This window comes from Petromyzon marinus, chromosome 1 (genome assembly GCF_048934315.1).
Source record: "Petromyzon marinus isolate PM22_M1 ecotype Great Lakes invasive population chromosome 1, UKy_Petmar_22M1.pri1.0, whole genome shotgun sequence".
In the NCBI taxonomy this organism is placed as follows: domain Eukaryota; kingdom Metazoa; phylum Chordata; class Hyperoartia; order Petromyzontiformes; family Petromyzontidae; genus Petromyzon; species Petromyzon marinus.
Window position 1 is genome coordinate 15084388 of NC_133667.1, and position 23231 is coordinate 15107618.

The 23231-nt window shown below is 50.3% G+C and overlaps 1 protein-coding gene across 1 annotated transcript in view; it reads left to right on the top strand.

Moving 5' to 3' along the window:
- The first annotated feature begins 2480 nt into the window (after positions 1–2480).
- The window catches only part of LOC116943560 (receptor-type tyrosine-protein phosphatase S-like), a 338660-nt gene continuing 317909 nt past the window's right edge, over positions 2481–23231 (top strand). The window contains exon 1 of the mRNA XM_076063098.1: positions 2481–3205. The gene's annotated coding sequence lies outside the window, so the exon portion shown is untranslated. The remainder of the gene's footprint in view (positions 3206–23231) is intronic.

Below are 23231 nucleotides of genomic sequence, written 5' to 3' on the forward strand. Positions count from 1 at the left end.
GGCATCTACATCTACAGAACATGAAGAACCGGTGGCATCTACGTTTACAGAACATGATGAAACAGTGGCATCTACAGTTGCAGAACGTCAAGAACCAGTGGCATCTACGTCTGCAGAACATGAAGAACCAGTGGCATCTACATCTACAGAACATGAAGAACCAGTGGCATCTACATCTACAGAACGTGAAGAACCAGTGGCATCTACGTCTACAGAACATGAAGAACCAGTGGCATCTACATATACAGAACATGAAGAACCAGTGGCATCTACATCTACAGAACGTGAAGAACAAGTGGCTTCTACATCTACAGAACGTGAAGAACCAGTGGCATCTACATCTGCAGAACGTGAAGAACCAGTGACATCTACGTCTACAGAACGTGAAGAACCAGTGGCATCTACATCTGCAGAAAGTGAAGAACCAGTGACATCTACGTCTACAGAACGTGAAGAACCAGTGGCATCTTCATCTGTAGAACGTGAAGAACCAGTGGCATCTACATCTACAGAACGTGAATAACCAGTGGCATCTACATCTACAGAACGTGAATAATCAGTGGCATCTACAGAACATGAAGAACCAGTGGCATCTACGTCTACAGAACATGAAGAACCCAGTGGCGTCTACGTCTACAAGAGATCATACAACTTTTAAAGCCATTCCCCGTGTTTAGTGTACGCGCGGGTACAACACGTTTGGAATCGACGGGAGTAAAGTTGTGACTTACGAACACATCGAATTACGAACAGACCTCTGGAACCTAACCCGTTCGTAAGTCGAGTAAGCCTCTGTATGTACACCACGTGGTGTCGACTGTGTTCGTCGCCTCGCCCGCCTCGGTGAGTGGGAGGTGTTGGGCGGTACCAAGTGGACGGGGGTGGTGGGGGTGGGAGCCCAATAGACAATATGACCTCGCCCACATAAGGGGCCGTCCATAAATGACGTCACGCGATGTAGAATGATTTTTACTCCTCCCTCCCTTCGTCACACGAAGTCACAAAAAATCAGACTCCCCCTTAAATATGACGTCACAAAGCTGCGCCTCCCCCCCCGAAAATAAAACATGCTTCAAATCGCTATAAACTATTGTCATTGTAGTGCGTATTTAATGTGCCGCTGTACTCTGATGTTGTAGGAGAATTTTTTTAATAAAAAGTCTAATTAAGTAGAACGTGTTGTCTATGTTTATTTAAAGTTGCGCATTTTCATGTGACGTCACATGTCTCAAACCTCCCCCCCCCCCTCGTCACACATCGTCACAAATGTCTGACCCCCCCCTCCCCCTAGGTGCGTGTCGTGATTTATGGACGGCCCCTAAGGGGAACACGTTTGAGCTGAGGTTAAAAAGAAAACGACAAAAATCAACAAGATTGTGACTCTAAAGAGGAAACTTAAAGATATAATTGGCGACATTTCGGGCAATCACACTTCTTCAAGAGAGAGAGAGATGGCAATCCGCCTGTGCTAGTCCCTCTGGCCCCTCTATTAACGTGATACGAGGAAGGAGCTTGTGCCATGATGAAGGGCCATTGCCCGAAACGTTTGATTCCGATTTAAAGGGGCCCAACGTGATCTGGTTCCGTCTGTAAAGATGTGATTCCGGACATACAGTACCATTGCGTCTACAAACTAAGTTGCCTCTGTGGTAGTAGTTACATTGGAGAAACCAAACGACATGTCTCGGACCGCATTCGTGAACACAAAGCAGACCTAAAACACGGTAGGACCAACACCTCGGCCGTGGCAGATCACTGTTATAATTCAGTAGGCTCACATGACATTGACTTCTCCAAGACAGAGGTTCTTTGCAAGCCATCTGGCTACCATGAGAGATTCGTTCACGAGGCTATCCACATATACAAACACAGAGACAATTTCAACCGAGAAGATGGATTCTGGCTTAGCAATCATTGGAAGGATTTGATAAACCATTTCGGGTCTTAATTGATTGTTCACGCTTACGGTGGCTTTCAGACCGCATCCATTATTTTCGTCTCCCCCCTCCTCTTTTCCGAACATAAATGGACTCGTCCATCTGAACAAACTGTCAAATCGCTCTCTGTGGTGCTAACGTTAAAAATAACCGCCACTTTTTTTTTTCAAATTTTCTTGCTGTGGTTTTCACACCTGATGATGATTGCTTGTGTTGCAGTCGAAACGTCGCGAGAATTTTTTTTTACTTTTATTATTATTTTATTGCTTCCCTCCCTACGTGGTGACTTTACCGAAAGAACCAAGAATATGAATCCCTGCAGTCACGAAAGCTTTAAATAAAAATGTAGTTTTAAAAATAATTAATTGTGGGCGTGTTCTCATTGCTCTCCCCCTCTAGTCGAACGGGGCTGTGGAGAGGCGGGGCTGTGGAGCGATGGGCGGGGCTGAAGGCGGGGCCGTAGGGGTGTGTGTGTGTGTGGGGTGGGGGGTCGATGAGGCGTGACCGAAGGCGGGGCTGGGAGGCGGGGTTTGTGTGTGGGGGAGTGGGTGGGGACGGTTGAGGCCCCGCCCCACGCGTGACGATGCCCGCGGTCGGGCGCGCGCTCGCCGTTAGACGGGCCAAAGTGGCGCGCGCGCTGCGCCGCGGCCGTTATTTTCCCGCCACAATTTATTTTCTTCCCCACCCCCCACCCTTCCTCACGAATTGAGACCCCAAAAAAAAATATTTTTTTTTAAAAATGAAATTTTTTTGTTCAACGTAAATATTTGTAATTAAAAAACAAACAAATTCAACATCATCTTTTCCTCAGCGTTACGACGATTTCAAAGGGGGGGTGGAGGGGGGGGAGAGGGGGGTAACCAATTTCGTTGACGTGCGCGCAGCTTTGTTCATTGTAAAGTAAAAGGTGTTAAAACGGGTTGATGTTATTATTGGTAGTCGATCGCAGCCGAACGAGTGTGTGGTGGCAGTTCCGACGCGAGCGTAAACCAAAAAAAAAACGTTAAAAATTTGTTCACAATTGATTTTATTTTTGCTGTAGAGAAAATAACGCGTAATTATTTTGCGTTGTTTTTTTTTATGGAACGGATAAAACAAATATATATCGGGTAAATAATAATAATAAAATAGGCAGTTTTGCGCAGACGGGGACGGCGAGACGGCGCAAGCAAAGAAGACGGCTAGAGAGAGAGAGAGATATTGGTGATTAGAGGGCTTAGTGTGAGGCGCTAATTAAAAGGTGCGGATCTTCCTCGTCATTTAACAAGGTCAGTGCGCGAATCCCCTCCTCACCCCTCCCCTCACCACCCCCTCCTCTTCACTCCCCCCTCCTCTTCACTCCCCCTCCCCTCACCCCTCCTCTCATCCTCCCCCCCCCCTGTCCCCATCATCACCTCACCATCTCATCCCTCTCATCTCTTCCCCCCCCAAAATCATCATCTCACCCCCCCCCATCTCCTTCACCCCCCCCCCCCCATCATCACATCTCCCGCTAACCCCCCACCATTACAATCCCCCAACCATTCCATCTCCCCCCCCCCCTTCCCATCATCAAAACACCCCCACTCTGCCAATTATCTCTCCCTCATCACTCTACCCATCACCAACTGAACCCCCCCACTCCTCCAAATGTATCTCCTTCCCACTCTCCCCATCATACCAACCCCGCCCCCCACTCTGCCAATTATCTCTCCCTCATCACTCTACCCATCACCAACTGAACCCCCCCACTCCTCCAAATGTATCTCCTTCCCACTCTCCCCATCATACCAACCCCGCCCCCCACTCCGCTAATTATCTCTCCCTCATCACTCTAATCATCACCAACTGAACCCCCCACTCCTCCAAATGTATCTCCTTCCCACTCTTCCCATCATACCAACCCCGCCCCCCACTCCGCCAATTATCTCTCCCTCATCACTCTACCCATCACCAACTGAACCCCCCCCACTCCTCCAAATGTATCTCCTTCCCACTCTCCCCATCATACCAACCCCGCCCCCCACTCCGCCAATTATCTCTCCCTCATCACTCTACCCATCACCAACTGAACCCCCCACTCCTCCAAATGTATCTCCTTCCCACTCTCCCCATCATACCAACCCCGCCCCCCACTCCGCCAATTATCTCTCCCTCATCACTCTACCCATCACCAACTGAACCCCCCACTCCTCCAAATGTATCTCCTTCCCACTCTCCCCATCATACCAACCCCGCCCCCCACTCCGCCAATTATCTCTCCCTCATCACTCTACCCATCACCAACTGAACCCCCCCACTCCTCCAAATGTATCTCCTTCCCACTCTCCCCATCATACCAACCCCGCCCCCCACTCCGCCAATTATCTCTCCCTCATCACTCTACCCATCACCAACTGAACCCCCCACTCCTCCAAATGTATCTCCTTCCCACTCTCCCCATCATACCAACCCCGCCCCCCACTCCGCCAATTATCTCTCCCTCATCACTCTACCCATCACCAACTGAACCCCCCCACTCCTCCAAATGTATCTCCTTCCCACTCTCCCCATCATACCAACCCCGCCCCCCACTCCGCCAATTATCTCTCCCTCATCACTCTACCCATCACCAACTGAACCCCCCCACTCCTCCAAATGTATCTCCTTCCCACTCTCCCCATCATACCAACCCCGCCCCCCACTCCGCCAATTATCTCTCCCTCATCACTCTAATCATCACCAACTGAACCCCCCACTCCTCCAAATCTATCTCCTTCCCACTCTCCCCATCATACCAACCCCGCCCCCCACTTCCCCAATTATCTCTCCTCACTATCGTCATCATACCAACCTCGCCCCCACCCCCAATTATCTATTCTCACTCTCCCCATCATACCCCCCCTCGCTCCCCCAATTATCTCTCACTCTCCCCATCATCTCACGCACGTCCCACCACTCCCCAAATTATCTCTTCCCCCCCCTTTCCTCATCGTCCAACTCCCCCCCGACTCCCACAATTATCTCCCCCCCCCGCTCTCCTCTCTCTCCCCATCACCCAAACTAACCCCGCCAGCTCCTTCGCGCTAGCACGCGGATCCCCCCCCCACACACCCCTCCCCTCAATCCCTCACCCTCCCCCTCAATCCCTCACCCCCCCCCCCTCAATCCCTCACCCCCCCCTCAATCCCTCACCCCCCCTCAATCCCTCACCCCCCCTCAATCTCTCACCCCCCCTCAATCCCTCACCCCCCCCTAAATCCCTCACCCCCCTCTCCCCCCCATCCCTCACCCCCCCTCAATCCATCACCCTCCCCCCTCAATCCCTCACCCCCCCTCAATCCATCACCCTCCCCCCTCAATCCCTCACCCCCCCTAAATCCCTCACCCCCCTCAATCCATCACCCTCCCCCCTCAATCCCTCACCCCCCTCACCCCCCCTCAATCCCTCACCCCCCTCAATCCCTCACCCCCCTCAATCCCTCACCCCCCCTTCAATCCCTCACCCCCCCCTCAATCCCTCACCCCCCCTCAATCCCTCACCCCCCCTCAATCTCTCACCCCCCCTCAATCCCTCACCCCCCCTCAATCATCACCCCCCCTCAATCCCTCACCCCCCCCTCAATCCCTCACCCCTCCCCTCAATCCCTCAACCCCCCTCAATCCCTCACCCCCCCTCAATCCCTCACCCCCCTCAATCCCTCACCCCCCTCCCCTCAATCCCTCACCCCCCCCCCTCAATCCCTCACTCCCCCCTCAATCCCTCACCCCCCCCTCAATCCTTCACCCCCCCCTCACCCCCCCTCAATCCCTCACCCCCCTCAATCCCTCATCCCCCCTCACCCCCCTCAATCCCTCACCCCCCCCCCTCAATCCCCCCCCCCCACCATCCCCCACCACCATCCTTCAACCTCTCCCCGACCTTTAATTTCACACGTAATGTTTGATCCCAGGTAACTTGCTCTGTATAAAACATTATTTATATACACACACACACGTGGCTCTCTTTCATAGAGATGGGACGGCATTGTTCTGATTGTTCACGGCAAATATCTCGTCGTGTTATCTTCCGTGAGGACATCGCCTATAGCAAGTTTCGCTCTGTTTAAGATCAATTGCTGTTGATGGAATGTGTCGAAAGTTTAAAGGGGAAAACGATCATTAGACTGGGGGAATCCGATGAGCTATCAAGTTCTTTATCCACACGCGTCCCATTATATTGTTTTGCTAATGTAAACGGCTCTCCTGAGCCAGTGGTGGAAATTCCACATTCCTACGTGACGGGTAGGAGTAGCAGCAGCAGCGTCTTATTAATGTCAGACAACCGCTGTTGAGTTTCCACCACAAACCGGTACAATATTTTATCCACCCCGTACGGAGGGGGTGGTGGAGGTGATGGGCTGGAGTCAAACTTTCCCTTCTGGGCAAGCAGCATTTCGACTCGCAACCTTTCTGATTGTGAGCTCATCACATACAGTGCTGGACGTCTGTGTGGGAGGGGGGAAAAGAGCTTTATAGCTCATCGGATTCCCCCAGCATAAACATTCTCATATATAGTGTAAAAAAAATATACAGAATATATCCTTGGTGTTGAGTTTGTTATGTTTGACGTGGTGCTGCTTACTGTGTGTATGATGGTGGGTGAGTACTGAGTACTGTATTAGAAGTGTGTGTGGCTTAATGGGTATTTTATGTGGACTGTATGATGTGGTAATGGGTATTTTATGTGGACTGTATGATGTGGTAATGGGCATTTTATAGAGACTGTATGTGCCCGCTTACGGGCCAACACCGGTGACGATTAATTGAATTGGTCCTGGGCCTCCCCCTCCCCTAGGTCGACTCAGCCTCAATTGAGTACCTGGTGCGGTGTGTAAACATCGCCACTGGGGAGACAAAGGCGGCCGGGCGTGGTGGTGCTGGCCACCCACCGCCTCGTGTGCCGTGCCGGCCTTCATAGATGCACGCTAACAGCACTTGCCCCAACAGTCTGTTGAGGCTACACGGGGGGATCTTTGTCTTTGTTGTTATTGGCTTTGTAGCACAAGGCCGCACCGTTCGTATCATACTGTAGTCTCCCAATACACTGTACCAATCAACGCATGACCAATGTCATGCATAATCAGAGAGGTGCAATCGCGATAAACAACAACAACAGCAGCAGGTCAGTCTTAAATGCGGGAGTTAGACACCTCTTCCAGGATTGTCGGTTCACATAACATCGTTATCGTCTTCATCATCTTCTCCAGGCTATTATTGTTAGCAACGCGTCTAATAAATTGGACGACCCGTTGTGAAGATGGAGCGGCGATGGTAATGCCCATCATATCGCGCGCGTGTGTGAATATCTATTTGAAAATAAAAAATAAACATTCGCCAATATTAGCGTGCCCTTTTAAAGGAAAACAATATAGTCATTCAACATTCTATTCATAATACACGGGTCGGCGTACGTGGAGACAGCATTCATAATCGCACGAGTTAGACGCCCGACTGGGATTGTGAGGTTGGCTGATTCAAACGACATCATCATCGCCGCCTCCACCATCATCATTTCCTGGCTTATTCTCACTGACACCAACGCGTCGAAATCACTTCACGCGCAAGGGGTGGCATGGGTGAACGCATTCCCGTCAACCCATTCAGTTTAGCCGAATTCTTGTACAGGGACATTGAGTTTTCAGGTCTATACGGCGTACAGACGTTTTAATACGGACAAAAAAATGAAATGTCTATTTGTTTGCGTTTCTCCCTTGCGATGGGACTTTGTAGGATGAACGTTGAGATTTATAAGGACACGGGGTGACCAATAAGGTCTGAATTGGTCTGTAATAAGGTAGGGCACTGATATAAGGGGTTGACAGGTATGATGAACGTGTGGCCATTTCCTGCTTATCTCACCGTACATAGCAACAAGGGGTGGTGGGAGGGCTTCATCCAGCAGTGGCTAGAACACGGATGATGAAATGCCACTGCCATTCATCCGTGACGATGTGCGTTCTCTGTCAATCAAATTTCGTTTGTGATGCGCGCGCCCTCAACCCAATTCATTGATTCATTTTGCCCGTCTGCTTTTGCCAGCAACTGCCCAGCGGCTGTTTTTTTTTCTATTCACGCTTATAGGGGGGGGGGGGCACTCGAGGGGGCCCGTTCCAGGCCAGGGGCTTCCTCCGCAAGACTGCGTTTGTAAAATGTATAAATAGTACACGGCGTTGTGTTGTTCTTTTGCGGATGGAGCAGTGGCGCAGCGGTTAGCGATTTTTTTTATTTTTATTTTACCAATGTGGAAACCCAAGACCTCTCCCATTAATTCGATTTCCCCGACCGCAGGCGAAGGCGAGCGATATCCAATATCTGGCCTGAACTGTACGAGACACGCATTCGAACACCCATTCAGTCAGTGTATCGCATTACACTTGGAGAATAACAAGCCTTCAAAGCTAATTCGTTGTCGTGCGGTGGTGGTACTGAATGTTGGTCTTTTACAAAGCACACCACCACATTCCCCCCCACCACCATCCACGCTTTCACCAGTGCCTCACCCACCCATCGGTGTGATTAGTGAGGCATGGCCAGCTAAACCGCCGCTACCCGCACGGATGTGGGCATCGGGGGGTAGGGGTGGGTGAGAGGCTTCATCCAGCAGTGGATTAACAATTTTCCACCCGTACATACAAATAAAAAAATATATATTGATATTAAATAAATAATAAAAATTGGCGAGCGTAGAGACAAGCGAAGCGCGAACGGGCCCGAGTTACTTACAGATCGGCAAATTCAATATCCAATTGGCCGTTCCTTATAATGCGCAATTTTGCAGTGCGGTTTTTTTTCTTCCTTCATCATCATCCTTCATTTAGCCCGATGTTTACGCGCTGACGTAGGAATAAACCGGGGGGCTGGCCTAAGGGGGGGCTCCCTATAACCCACAACTAAGGCGCCCAACCACCCTTGAGATTTATATTTGTTCTACGCAGGGATCCGAATTTCTCGCCCAATAATAATTATTTTTCTGGTCCGTCGGCAGACTTGAGGCTTCGCGGCGAGCAGCAGGCAATGAGCGTCAAACTCGATGTGGTGTGCCGGGAGCAGAAATGTGGGGTGCCACGGTGGCGAGATGTTAACTCCCTCGCCTGGCATGCAAGAGGGTCGTGGATTCGATTCCGACCCTGACTGACGCCTGCTCTATATTTGGAGTGTACATGTTCTCCCCGTGGTGGCGTGGATTCTCTCCTAGTCCCCCGGTTTTTCTCTTCACATTTAAAATGAACATGCGTTTAGAGTATTTGGCTGCGAGAAATTTCCACGTGATAAGCCACTTTGTTGAGCTATCATTTGTGGCCAGGTCACTTATGAAAAAGAGCTATAAAGCTCAGTGGGCCTTACCTGGTAAAATAAAAAAATAGTTTATAGTTTGTTATGTTCCGAGATGACTGGTAGACTGGAGTATAGGAACGTGACTAGCAGCCATTGCGATGGTAGGTATACTGGATGTGGTGTGATGGGTACGGAAATATGTTCTGGGTTGACTGGTAGACGGAGCGATGAAATCGACGCGTGTGCAGGGTGCTCGGAGTATCGTTGCATCGCTGAACGCTTGAGAGATGGCGACGGCTGGGAGGCCTTAATCCAGCTGTGGAGTGATCATAGCTGCTGCTGCGGATATTCTCCGGCGTGCTGTTGCCTCTATAACACCAGAATGCCTGGCGGCAGGGGTTGAACGAGGCCCATGCTCTGTTGATGAGAGTCAGTGAAGTTGAGATGTTAACTACTTCGCCTGGTATACAGGAGGTCGTGGGTTCTATTCTGACCCAAACGCCTGTATATTTGGAGTTTGCGTGTCTCTCTCCCCGTGGTCCTCTGGTTTTTCCCTCCACATTTAGAATCGACATCGCGCGTTGTGAGTTTTTGGCTGATATACATTTCCACATGATAAGCCACTTCATTGGGCTATCATTTGTGGCGAGGTCGCTTCTGAAAAATAGCTACACAGCTCAGTGGGTCTTACCTGGTAAAATTAAAAATAGATTAGATTTAGTTTAGAAACTGGGCCTTAAATAAGTGCTGCTGGAAAAATCTTGGTCCACACGTTTAGTGGCAAAGCGAAACAAAAAAAATGATGTGCCTATTTATATTCTCTGGTTTCCCTAGAAGTTAGAACTTCCGTTAACATGATAACAAATTATTTGGTGATGCTGCCGCTGGTGCTGATTGCGTTGGCAGTGATGCACTCGCAACAAATGGCCAACAACAACAAACTATTCTAACACATTCGTCAATAACACTGTGGCCTTGAAAGGAACAAAAATATTGCATAAGCGTTCTGGGAACTGGGTATTCTTCCATAGCGCTTCGTGTTGCATTGTAATGTACGTGTGTATGTATGCATGCATGTTGAACTTATTTCGCACCGTACTCAGCCAACCGTGTTCATCGGAGGTAGGCGGGGGGACAACAAACAACGCACAAAAAACAATTCTAAAGCAATGCGTTTGTCAATCTAGATCAGGGGTGAGGAACGTCCGGCCTGCGGCCCGTATAAGGCCCGCGATATCATTTGGTGTGGCCCTGCCAAGGCAACCGCAGTCGGGACTTGAAATTCAATAAATCTAGGAGCAAAGCTGTAAAAGCAGTTGCGAGTAGCAACATCGTCAATACCAGCTAACATCATCAATACCAGCTAACATCAATACCAGCTAACATCAATACCAGCTAACATCATCAATACCAGCTAACATCACCAATACCAGCTAACATCGTCAATACCAGCTAACATCATCAATACCAGCTAACATCATCAATACCAGCTAACATCATCAATACCAGCTAACATCACCAATACCAGTTAACATCACCAATACCAGCTAACATCGTCAATACCAGCTAACATCATCAATACCAGCTAACATCACCACACGCCTCGCCAAAGAGAAGCAGTTCCAGCCATCACATTCGGGGTGCGTTAATTAAATGTTTGACCAAATATAACAGGCTAATTTTTAAGTTGATAATTTTGTATGGCCCGCGAATGATGTTATAAATATCCAAATGGCCCTTGGCAGAAAAAAGGTTCCCCACCCCTGATCTCGATGATGATTTCAAAATCCACAGCTCCCAGTGGCTTCCTGATATCGCAAGGGAGAACTTTCCAGACGGCCGCGGAAGGGCATCTGAAAGCGCGCGCGATGCAGTGACCGTCTCCTGTTCGACGTTGCTAATGAGTTAGAGTGTAAGTTGTGCAACGCGGTGGGGCGGTGCAGCGCTTAGTACGCAGCACTATGAATGACCCCAGCGACGCGAGGTCACCTGAACTGTTGCTGGACCGACCGCCGGCCCTTCGCTCACTGGCGTGGTGACGTACGGTCAAATAAACTCCCCCCCCCACCCCCACCCCCACTCCTCCATGACCGAAAGCACATTGGGAAAATCCTTCGTAACATCCAGGAGTGGATTGACGCAGTGGGGCTGAGCGTGAAGCAAAGAGAGCCAAATCGGTGAGGTTTGCGTAAGTCGAACGAAGCGGTTGACGCTCGGACGTGAGTACATCAAAAAAAATCAAAGCATTTGCGTGCGTTTCAGGGTTCGTTTGAGTCCGTGAAATACTGTCTAGGGGGCTGCGGAAACCAAAAAAAAAGCCACCCACCGTCTCTGGCCTGCGTCGGATTACGTTGGCTGTCTCCCCCGAGGCTCGGCAAGCCAGACTAAAGCACCCCTTGGGAATATGTTTTTTTTGTTGTTGTTGTTGTTGCTGTTGTAAAGTCTTTTTAAGGCTCAGAGAGGCTCGCTACGTCGTGTAAAGACAAAATGGCCCTCACACGATATTGCCTTTGCTGGCTTAAACCCTGGACTGCAACGCTTCGCTACCCCAAGGGCTTTTAAGGGGGGGGGGGGTGGGGGGAGGGTTACACGTTCAGCTTGTCATGTGCAGTGGCGTTGCTGTTGTGTGAAGGCGGTGCAACTGCACCTGCGTCCGCGTGCCAAGATGGGGCCCATTCGCTGGGGAGCTACGTAGAAAGGGGGGTTAGCCAAATTCAGAATCAGAATATTTATTTATACTGGAGGAATCCGATGAGCTGTGAAGCTCTTTTTCCACAGATGCTCCAGTAGAACGTTGCAAAAGCAATAAACTATACAAAATAAACACGATAGGCGTGCAAAGTAGAGGAAAGGTAAACACATCGCTTAAAATATGTATATGAATAAAACTAAAGTCATTTATTATCTTACCAGTCGTTAACTTCTTTTTCAGAAGCGACCTGGCCACACGAATGATAGCTCAACAAAAAAGCGTGGCTTGGCACGTCGAAATTGACGGCGTCTCATTCCCCCAATCTTTGCACCTTGGCCCATGCCGACCACTGCGCGCACCTAGGACGGAGCGTCCGGACCAAAATCTTTAATTTAAAAAAACATAGCGTGAGTCAGAGAGAGGAGAGAGAGAGAGAGGTGAGTAGAACCTCACTGAACTCGAGAGTCAACACGATTGTCGGGGTAGCGGGGGCGGCGGTGAGACGCGCGCGGTTCGCTGGCTCCTTCAAGCCGCCGCCGACCGCCGTTCTTTTTTGCCTGCCGCTGCCCGGTCACGCGTGCCGAAGTGATTGCCGCTTGCAACCTCCCCCCCCTGCCGCGGAGGGAGAAGGGCACCGTGGTACTCGCCGAACGTTCGCGGAGCACGGCGAGCGAGCGTGCGTGCGCAAACAAGGGAGGAGGGCCTGCGTCGGTACACCCGTGAATGGTCCAGTGATTTTCGCCGCGACCTGATTTGCCCCCTGGTGTGGAGCGCGTGGGAGGGTGTCCTCCTTTGTTGTTGCTGCTGCTTTGTTGTTGTTCTTCTTCTTCATTTGCGTCCACCAATGTATGTATGGGCAGCGGTAGTGTAGCGGTGAGCGCTGTGCTGCGCCACGAACCCCGGCGACTCCAGTTCGATTCCCGCTCACGGCCAACACCAGTGGCGATTTTCGGAACCGGTCCTGGGCCTCCCCTCGGTCGACTCAGCCTCAAATGAGTACCTAGTGGCATTGTGTGTAAACAATGCCACTAGGGAGACGAAGGCGGCCGGGCGTGGTGTTGGCGACCCACCCCCTCGCATACCGTTCCGGCCTTCATAAGTGCCCGCTAACAACACTTGCCCCAATTGTCTGTCAAGGCTATACGGGGGGTCTTTGTCTTTTTTTATACGTATTATATCTATTCACGTGCCCTCAAAGTGCACCTGGCCTGTCACAGGCGCCGTGGTGACGTCGCCGTCCCTTAGTGCTGAATGGCGGATATTGGTGTTGGTATCATATTCTCCGTATGCACAGCGGACGCACTTTTGGTGTTTGCATTTTTTAAAGCAAGAGTTGTGGGTGTGTCCTATCATCTCGAAGCTGTGTGTGTGTGATACCAGATTTGCGGTACTGTCTTACTTTTACGGTGCGTCTTATAATCTGGAGAATATGGTCATATAAAACTATAGACTTTGCCCTCTCTGGAAATAATACAGGTGTTCTGCCTGTGTGGTTAATGCAGACTTGATGCCTTGGAATAGGTGTCTATTTGATGTTTGAACCTACAGTGAGGGAAAAAAGTATTTGATCCCCTGCTGATTTTGTACGTTTGCCCACTGACAAAGAAATGGTAAGTCTATAATTTTAATGGTAGGTTTATTTGAAAAGTGAGAGACAGAATAACAACAACAAAATCCGGAAAAACACATGTCAAAAATGTTATAAATTGATTTGCATTTTAATGAGGGAAATAAGTATTTGACTCCCTCTCAATCGGAAAGATTTCTGGCTCCCAGATGTCTTTTATACAGGTAACGAGCTGAGATTAGGAGCACACTCTTAAAGGGAGTGCTCCTAATCTCAGCTTGTTACCTGTATAAAAGATACCTGTCCACAGAAGCAATCACTCAATCAGATTCCAAACTCTCCACCATGGCCAAGACCAAAGAGCTCTCCAAGGATGTCAGGGACAAGATTGTAGACCTACACAAGGCTGTAGGTCTAAAATCTTCAGAAATATTTCTGGCTCCCAGATGTCTTTTATACAGGTAACGAGCTGAGATTAGGAGCACACTCTTAAAGGGAGTGCTCCTAATCTCAGCTTGTTACCTGTATAAAAGACACCTGTCCACAGAAGCAATCAATCAATCAGATTCCAAACTCTCCACCATGGCCAAGGCCAAAGAGCTCTCCGAGGATGTCAGGGACAAGATTGTAGACCTACACAAGGCTGGAATGGGCTACAAGACCATTGCCAAGCAGCTTGGTGAGAAGGTGACAACAGTTGGTGCGATTATTCGCAAATGGAAGAAACACAAACAAACTGTCAATCTCCCTCGGCCTGGGGCTCCATGCAAGATCTCGCCTCGTGGAGTTGCAATGATCATGAGAACGGTGAGGAATCAGCCCAGAACTACACGGGAGGACCTTGTCAATGATCTCAAGGCAGCTGAGACCATAGTCACCAAGAAAACAATTGGTAACACTACGCCATGAAGGACTGAAATCCTGCAGCGCCTGCAAGGTCCCCCTGCTCAAGAAAGCACATATACATGCCCGTCTAAAGTTTGCCAATGAACAGCATTTAGAACGTACAAAATCAGCAGGGGATCAAATACTTTTTTTCCTCACTGTAAGTAGTGAGATGTTAACTACCTCGCCTGGTATACAGGAGGTATTGGGTTCGATCCCGACCCTGACGCATGTATACCTTTAGTTTGCGTGTCTTTCTGCCCGTGATCGCGTTCATTTTTCTCTGGATCATCCGGTTTTTTTCTTCCACATTTAGAATCAACGTGCGTTCAGAATATTTGACTGCTAAAAATTTCCACGTAATAAGCCACTTCGTTGAGCCCTAATTTGTGATACCCAAAAGAGCTGCATAGCTCCGTGGGGCCTTACCTGGCAAACAAAATAAAATATACACCTGTATTATTGCCAGGAAGGGTAAAGCATACGTTTTTTTTCATCATCTCGATACCGGCAAAAACAGGTCCCATAGATAATATGGCGATAAATTCACGGCCCTTTGTCAATCCACGAACGGACGAAAGCCTCCCCAGGACGTCGCCCATCTCTCCCGATCCCCGCGACCACGTTGGCAGTCCAGCCGGCGTTCCTCCGCACGGGAGCCGACCTCGTCGTCCCACACTCCTCGACGTTAGGGATGCCCTCCAGGATGCGCGCGCGTCCCTCCCCCCCGCCTCGTTAGCCGCCCCGAGTATTCCTGTGATTTTTATGGAGCTTTCTCGATCCTTCGGTCCGCCCCTCCCCCCCCTTATTCGTTTGTAAAGGATAAAGCTTATCCTCTCCTATTTTATGAAACCACTGGGAGCGACGCCACATTTAAATCATCTAGATTGAAAATAAATTTCTTTAAAACTGCGTTTTGGGTTTAGTTTGTTGCCCTCCACCCCACCCACCACCACATCTCCCATTAGCACGGTTGGCTACGCAGGGTGCGAAAGAAGTTCAACATGCACACTGCCCATAGACTCAACGCTGCACCTCCGATTAGCACGGTTGAAGTTCAACTTACATATGTACAAACTCGCCGTAACCCCCTCCCCCCGCCTTGCGAACACCGCCGGAGCAGGCGTCCTCAGACAAAAGAGCGGTGGCTTTTCATAGCGCCGCTGTGCTGCTGTATAATTTACGGTCCCTCGTGCTGCCAAATCGGCCAGAATTTCGCCCCGATCTCATCGGATCTCGGCGACGGCTGATAGAGAACGGGGAGGTGAGGGGGGGGGGGTAGCGGTTAAGCTCACCGGACAGAGCTGGTGCGGGCCGATCATTCGCCGTTCGCACGCGCCAGGTCGCCACGGGCGTTTGCCCGGCGGTGGGGCATTGCTACGTTGCGGGCAGCGGAGAGCAGAAGTGGGGGGGCGGGGGGTGGGGCAGCAGTGGCTACGAAATTCCCTCGTTTGCGCCGATTATGGAACAAGAGAATGGGCACTCAGTATCCCACCCGCACAATGTGCTCTTGGCTATGTTTTCCAACCTTCGCAGCGCACACTTTGCTATATTTTTCCCACTTCACTAAGCACGTGTAGCACAAAGATCGCTTTCGTAACAATAGAATGGCCACTCAATATCTCACCTGTACACCGCACACTTTGCTATATTGTTCCCACTTCACTATGCACTTGTAGCATTAGGATTGGTTGTGTAACAAGAGAATGGCCACTCAATATCTCACCTTAATAACGGTTTATGTTTTTAGGTTAGATCGCGTCAATATAAATGTGTCGTTAACCCGCCACCACCCGACACAGCCAACTTGTAAGGCTTGTCACGTATTGGACAATTCTGGCAAATCGCCCGACGCAGCTGGTTGTTGTAATCACCAGCGAAACATCACAGTACTCAAATTCTAAATGCTGTGGGTTTTACTCTCCAATACACAACTAGTGGTGCTGAAGTAGTCACTAATTGGGCATGTTTTATTTATTCACGTGAGACACATTACTGATTGGCTGTGTCGGGTGGTGGCCGGCTTAACGATACATTTAAATTTACTGCAATCTAACCCCCCCAAAAAAAACCCTTATTATGGATATTATTGGTTGCGAAAGCCTACTCCTACGTGTTAAAGCGAATATCACACCTGCGCAATGCACACTTGGCAATGTTTTCCGACTCTCCACTGTTTCCCATCGCTTAAATGCACGTATGTTTGTTGAACTTCATTCACACCGTACGTAGCCAACCGTGCTAATCGGGGGTGCGGGAGAAGGACAACAAACTAAATACAAAAGGCAGTTCTAAAGAAATGGCCTTTGTCAATTTAGCCGATTTGAAATCGCCATAGCTCCCAGTGGCTTCCTAATATTGGGAAGAAGAACATTCCAGACGGCTGCAGAAGTGCATTTGAAAGCGCCGCTCGACGCAGGTAATTGTTCGCTCTGTTCTGAAAGCCACAACAGCCTCGCAATCCCTATACGCAGTGGAATAACGCAAATAATAATGACTGATATTACGACTCCGAGATATAAATGCGTCGTTCGCGACTCTCTGTTGATCCACCGCTGGATGAAGGCCTCGACTTCTCCCTGTCGGTCACACGGGGGGATTGTTTGACCGTAATTGATGTTAAACGTGGCAACTGCTGCTGCGGCTACGTTGGATGTTTGACCATACTTCACCACGCTGGTCGGTGCGGGTTTGTGAATGCGGAGCGAGGGGTCGGCGGTATCCTGCAGGATTCGATTGACGTGTAACTCGACGCCCACGTTAGCCGTGGCCAGGGTTCGAACTAGGGGGGTCGGGCTCGCGTTGTTGTGTGTCATTTTTATTTGGCGCACTGCGCTAATCGCGTCTCCGTTCCGTTCCACGCTCAGTGAAATAGCAGTCCCCCCCCCCCTCCCAAAACAAAACGAAATCCGAATCACCGTTGTTCTTTTGTACGCGCAGTTACTGTACGTGCTGTGGTAACCAAAAAAATATCCCTCTTAGAATGTTACTATGACAACGGAAAATGCTGTCTCCTGCCTTCAACATCTGAAACCGGCCGCCTGCCTTTAAATTTTTCATGCGAAACCATTCCAGATACGTAACAACGATGATGAAAAAAAAACACAAGTCGATCGGCCGTGCTCAATTCACTGCTGGATGTGAAGACGTCCGCATGCCGCCACTATCGCCTCCCAGGGTCACGCGGTGTAATAATCGACTCAGCACTGCCCATAGATCCAACACTGACCATTGCCCCAAGACTGCCCATAGACTCAACACTGCCCATAGATCCAACACTGACCATTGACCCAACACTGCCCATAGACTCAACACTGCACCATAGACTCAACACTGTACCATAGACTCAACACTGCCCATAGACTAAACACTGCCCATTGACCCAACACTGCCCATAGACTCAACACTGTCCAGATCCAACACTGCCCATTGACCCAACACTGCCCATAGACTCAACACTGCCCATAGATCCAACACTGCCCATTGACTCAACACTGCCCATAGACTCAGCACTGCCCATAGATCTAACACTGCCCATTTACCCAACACTGCCCATAGACCCAACACTGCCCATAGATCCAACACTGACCATTGACCCAACACTGACGATTGACCCAACACTGCCCATAGACTCAACACTGTCCAGATCCAACACTGCCCATTGACCCTACACTGTCCATAGACTCAACACTGTCCAGATCCAACACTGCCCATAGATCCAACACTGCCCATCGATCCAACACTGCCCATTGACCCAACACTGCCCATAGATCCAACACTGACCATTGACCCAACACTGCCCATAGACTCAACACTGCACCATAGACTCAACACTGTACCATAGACTCAACACTGCCCATAGACTAAACACTGCCCATTGACCCAACACTGCCCATAGACTCAACACTGTCCAGATCCAACACTGCCCATTGACCCAACACTGCCCATAGACTCAACACTGCACCATAGACTCAACACTGTACCATAGACTCAACACTGACCATTGACCCAACACTGCCCATAGACTCAACACTGCACCATAGACTCAACACTGTACCATAGACTCAACACTGCCCATAGACTAAACACTGCCCATTGACCCAACACTGCCCATAGACTCAACACTGTCCAGATCCAACACTGCCCATTGACCCAACACTGCCCATAGACTCAACACTGCCCATAGATCCAACACTGCCCATTGACTCAACACTGCCCATAGACTCAGCACTGCCCATAGATCTAACACTGCCCATTTACCCAACACTGCCCATAGACCCAACACTGCCCATAGATCCAACACTGACCATTGACCCAACACTGACGATTGACCCAACACTGCCCATAGACTCAACACTGTCCAGATCCAACACTGCCCATTGACCCTACACTGTCCATAGACTCAACACTGTCCAGATCCAACACTGCCCATAGATCCAACACTGCCCATCGATCCAACACTGCCCATTGACCCAACACTGCCCATAGATCCAACACTGACCATTGACCCAACACTGCCCATAGACTCAACACTGCACCATAGACTCAACACTGTACCATAGACTCAACACTGCCCATAGACTAAACACTGCCCATTGACCCAACACTGCCCATAGACTCAACACTGTCCAGATCCAACACTGCCCATTGACCCAACACTGCCCATAGACTCAACACTGCCCATAGATCCAACACTGCCCATTGACTCAACACTGCCCATAGACTCAGCACTGCCCATAGATCTAACACTGCCCATAGACCCAACACTGCCCATAGATCCAACACTGACCATTGACCCAACACTGACGATTGACCCAACACTGCCCATAGACTCAACACTGTCCAGATCCAACACTGCCCATTGACCCTACACTGTCCATAGACTCAACACTGTCCAGATCCAACACTGCCCATAGATCCAACACTGCCCATCGATCCAACACTGCCCATTGACCCAACACTGCCCATAGATTCAGCACTGCCCATAGATCCAACACTGCCCATTGACCCAACACTGTCCATAGACTCCACACTGTCCAGATCCAACACTACCCGTTGACCCAACACTGCCCATTGACCCAGCACTGCCCATAGACTCAAACACTGCCCCTGTACATGAAGCAGTCCCCATCCCTCACCTTCTGTTCTACTCTCTTCGAGTCTCACCTTCTCTTCTCCATCACCCATTCCCTTCCTCTTCACCTCCCCTCGCCCCTCCACTCCTGTCCGTCCCTCCGCTACATTTTCGTGATCCCCCAAGTAAGTTTACCCCTCCGTCGTCGTCACTCGTTCCTCACTACCTCGTAGCCGCCCCCGCCATCTACAACGTTCCCCCTCCGTGTCGCCGCTCCTTAAGCCGCGTCACAGAGCAGCGCCATTCGAGCGACGGCCGCTCGACAAACCTGACTTATATTCGATTGACTTGCCTATGTCCAATCCTCACTTTTCCCAACCAGCTTCGCTAATGCCATTAACCTTGCGCGTGCGCACGTACGCTCCGTAATGCGTGCGTTCCTCTCCGTGCCTCTCTCTCTCTCTCTCATTTAAATTCCAAGCGCGTGTGTCTCTCCCGCCCCTCTTACTTATTTGTGCCCACTTATTTCATATTTATATGTACTTTCGTTAATGACCACAGTTCTGAACCGTGCCCGTAGTGTGTCAGTGTGCACAGAACCCGTTTTTTAGGCTGAGGCCAAGGTGGTCTTCTGTCCGTTCAATTGGCCTGGCCGTCTCCCAAGCCAATGTTCCCAGCCCGTGCTATTCGGCGGTAATTATCAGCGTGCTTCGTTGAGCTGTCATTTGTGATGGCCAGGTCGCTTCTGAAAGAGGGCTACGCAGCTCAGTGTTGGGGGCCTCAACCTGGTGAAATAAAGAAATAACAATGGTTTAGTTTTTTTCTTTCTATTCTATAGTTGATAGCAATGGACTCACAGCCACTGGAGTGAATGCGCTCAAAAGAGGGACCTGCCTACCGTGGAGACGGAGCCACGAAATCATCTTCACTGCAGCTGCTACATGGAATGTTACATTGCAGGGAGACTAAGGCGGCCGGCCGGGCATGGTGCTGGTCACCCACCCCCCGTCATGTGCCGTGTCGGCCTTCATAGGCGCTGCTACTTGCCGAAAACAGCACTTGTCCCAACAGTCTCTTACAGGCTATTCGGGGGGCATCTTTGTCTTGTTACATTTCAGGGCCGTGGGAGCTGGTGACAGCTTGGTGGGGTGGGTGGTGGTTGGGGGGAGGTATTCAGCCAACAGTTGATAGATCATGGCTGCTCATGATCATGATTATGCCTAACCCTCATTTTGCAAAGGATCGGTGTTTGACGCTGCAACATGAGTTAGATTGCCGGGCCAGGTCTAACATTAACGGTGGGTGATATCTCAGCCATTCCGCTGTGACCGCCACCCCCTCCCCCGCTTCACTAACCTAGCAGTGGATTGGTCATGGCTGACGATGACTATGATCTCACAAAGGGAGCGACCACCACTCCCCCCGTCCCCCCCCCCCCCTCCCCGGGCTTCGCACCTGATTGGCTCACAAATGACGACATCACAATTGTGGCTGTCGCCTGATGATGCTGGTTGTTGTAATTACCGGCGAAACGTCACACGGTACTCAAATTGTAAACATCGTAGTGGGTTTACTCTCCAACACACCGTGTGTGCTGAACCAGTAACTAATTGCCACATTTAGTTTACGTGACAAACCCTTACTAATTGGCTGTCGGGCGCTGACGGGTTTACGCGATCTAACCCAAAAAAACTCGGTTATGGATGACTGCTAAACCCGAGCTATAAGTGCTCTGATACTTGTGTAGTGGCATAGAATAGTAATGTAGCAGCATAGCGCTCTCTGCTGGCAGGGAAGGGGATCTGCGGCTTACGGCAGCCAAGATATACACCAGAGAGGGGGTCTCGGGGAAAGGTCACAGAAGGGGCACACCTATAACCCGCTGGTAGGTTCTAGAAAAGGGGGCGTGGCCGGGGGCAGAGCCAGGTCACGTTGACAGTATAAGAGGGGCCCCTGTAGGGGACCTCGGGGCTGTCGACTGTAAGTGGGGGTCCCCGTCGTGCTGCTCAAGTCCATCGTCGGCGTCGTCATCATTCTCTTAGTCGCCGCAGTCGTCGTCGTCGCTTGATATTGCGCTGTTAGACAGTTGGCTGTATCGGTCAGTGCCATCGGTGTTAGACGGCTAGTGTTGCGTATAGGCTAGGGTGTGTGCAGCCTAGGCGACTGTAGGGTGTGTGAAGGCAGATTGTGAGTATAATAAAAGAAGGGCCTCCAAGAATTACTGCCTCCGAGTTGAACCACTACACGTGCATTGCCTTTGTACTGTTCGCCTCTTGGCAATTCTCTGGTCTGACATTGGTGTTGAGACTAGGCCACGAAGAAGGCCGTCTCTGGTGTAGGCCAATCACTTTCAAAGGCGATGCATGTTATTATTATCAGATCACGTTTGATTGGCACGTTTTACCACAAGTACTGTGTGTGGTTAATGCAGCGCTTGATTCCTTGCAAAAAAAAACGTATTTAATTTGGCGTTTGAACATCTTAACACCTGTTTTATTGGCAGCAAAGGGTTAAAAAAAACCTACTGTCTTATTTTTTCCCATAATCTTGGGAGCGGCTCGTCGCTCGGGCCCAGGGAAAGACGCGACGTGGATTCACGTTGTCGGACGGTCGGCGATTTTGATGTTTTTTTTTGCGCGAGCGCCCTTTAAAATGAAAGTGCTCTTCACGTCGGCTGCTGCTGCAGCGATGATTGCATTGTGGCGTGCGGAGGGGGGAGCGTGTGGGGGGTGGGTGGTAGGGGGGGGGGGGAAGGTTGGTAAGTAAGGGGTGGGGACGCACGGCCCCGCTTCGTCTGTCCGCTACCGCTGGGCGGCAATCGCCGATGAGGTCAGCGGCGATGAGGCCAGCGGCCCGACCGTTCCGCGGTACAAACGCTTGCGGCTCGCGGCTCGAGGACGCGGGCGATATCGGCGGGCGTTGGTGAGGAGGTTTTTTTGTTTGTGCGGGATTTACCCCGGTGGGGACCATTCTAAACAATATCTCGCGGGGCTTGCGTTTAAAAAAAAAATGTTGAAGGGCAAAATTAAATTGCGTTTCAAAGCTCGCCCCGTGTTGCAAAACGTAGGGAGATTGGTTCACTCTCATTGGATAGGGGCGCCACGGTGGCTATGAGATGTTAACTACCTCGCCTGGTATGCTGGAGGTCGTGGGTTCGATCCCGAACCTGACGCCTGCTGTATATATTTTTTCTTCAGGTCCTCTGGCTTTGTCCACCTCCACATTTAGAATCAGAGTATTTGGCCGCTGCTACAAATTACCACACGAGCCACTTTGTGGAGCTGCTCCAATTTGTAATAGTCAGGTACGCTTCTGAAAAAAAGAGCTGCACATAGCTCAGTTGGGGCCTTACCTGGTAAAATAATTTCAAAATAGTTTAATGGTTTAGTTTTATACGTCTGTGGCTCTGACAGCCTAATGACGGTAGCTTGAAGTAGTAGTGCCTTTGCTGCTGCTGCTTTCGCACCACATTTGTTCGAATTAATGAACACGCACAATTCTCCTTCATCGTTTCCCCGCCGAAACTACTGAAAAGTTTTTTTAGACGTTGCTGCTGCTGCTGCGATGTGTGAATGTAATAGACGGTGCGTGTGTGTGCGCGTGTGTGTAGGGGGGGGGGCGTTGGTGTAGTGGTTAGCGCGCTGCTGTATGAACCCGGCGACCCGAGTTCGATTCCTGCTCACACCCAGCACCAGTAACGATTATCTGAACCGTTCCTGGGCCTCCCCTAGGTCGACTAAGCCTCAACTGAGTACCCGGTGCGATGTGTAACCATCGCCACTGGGGAGACAAAGGCGGCCA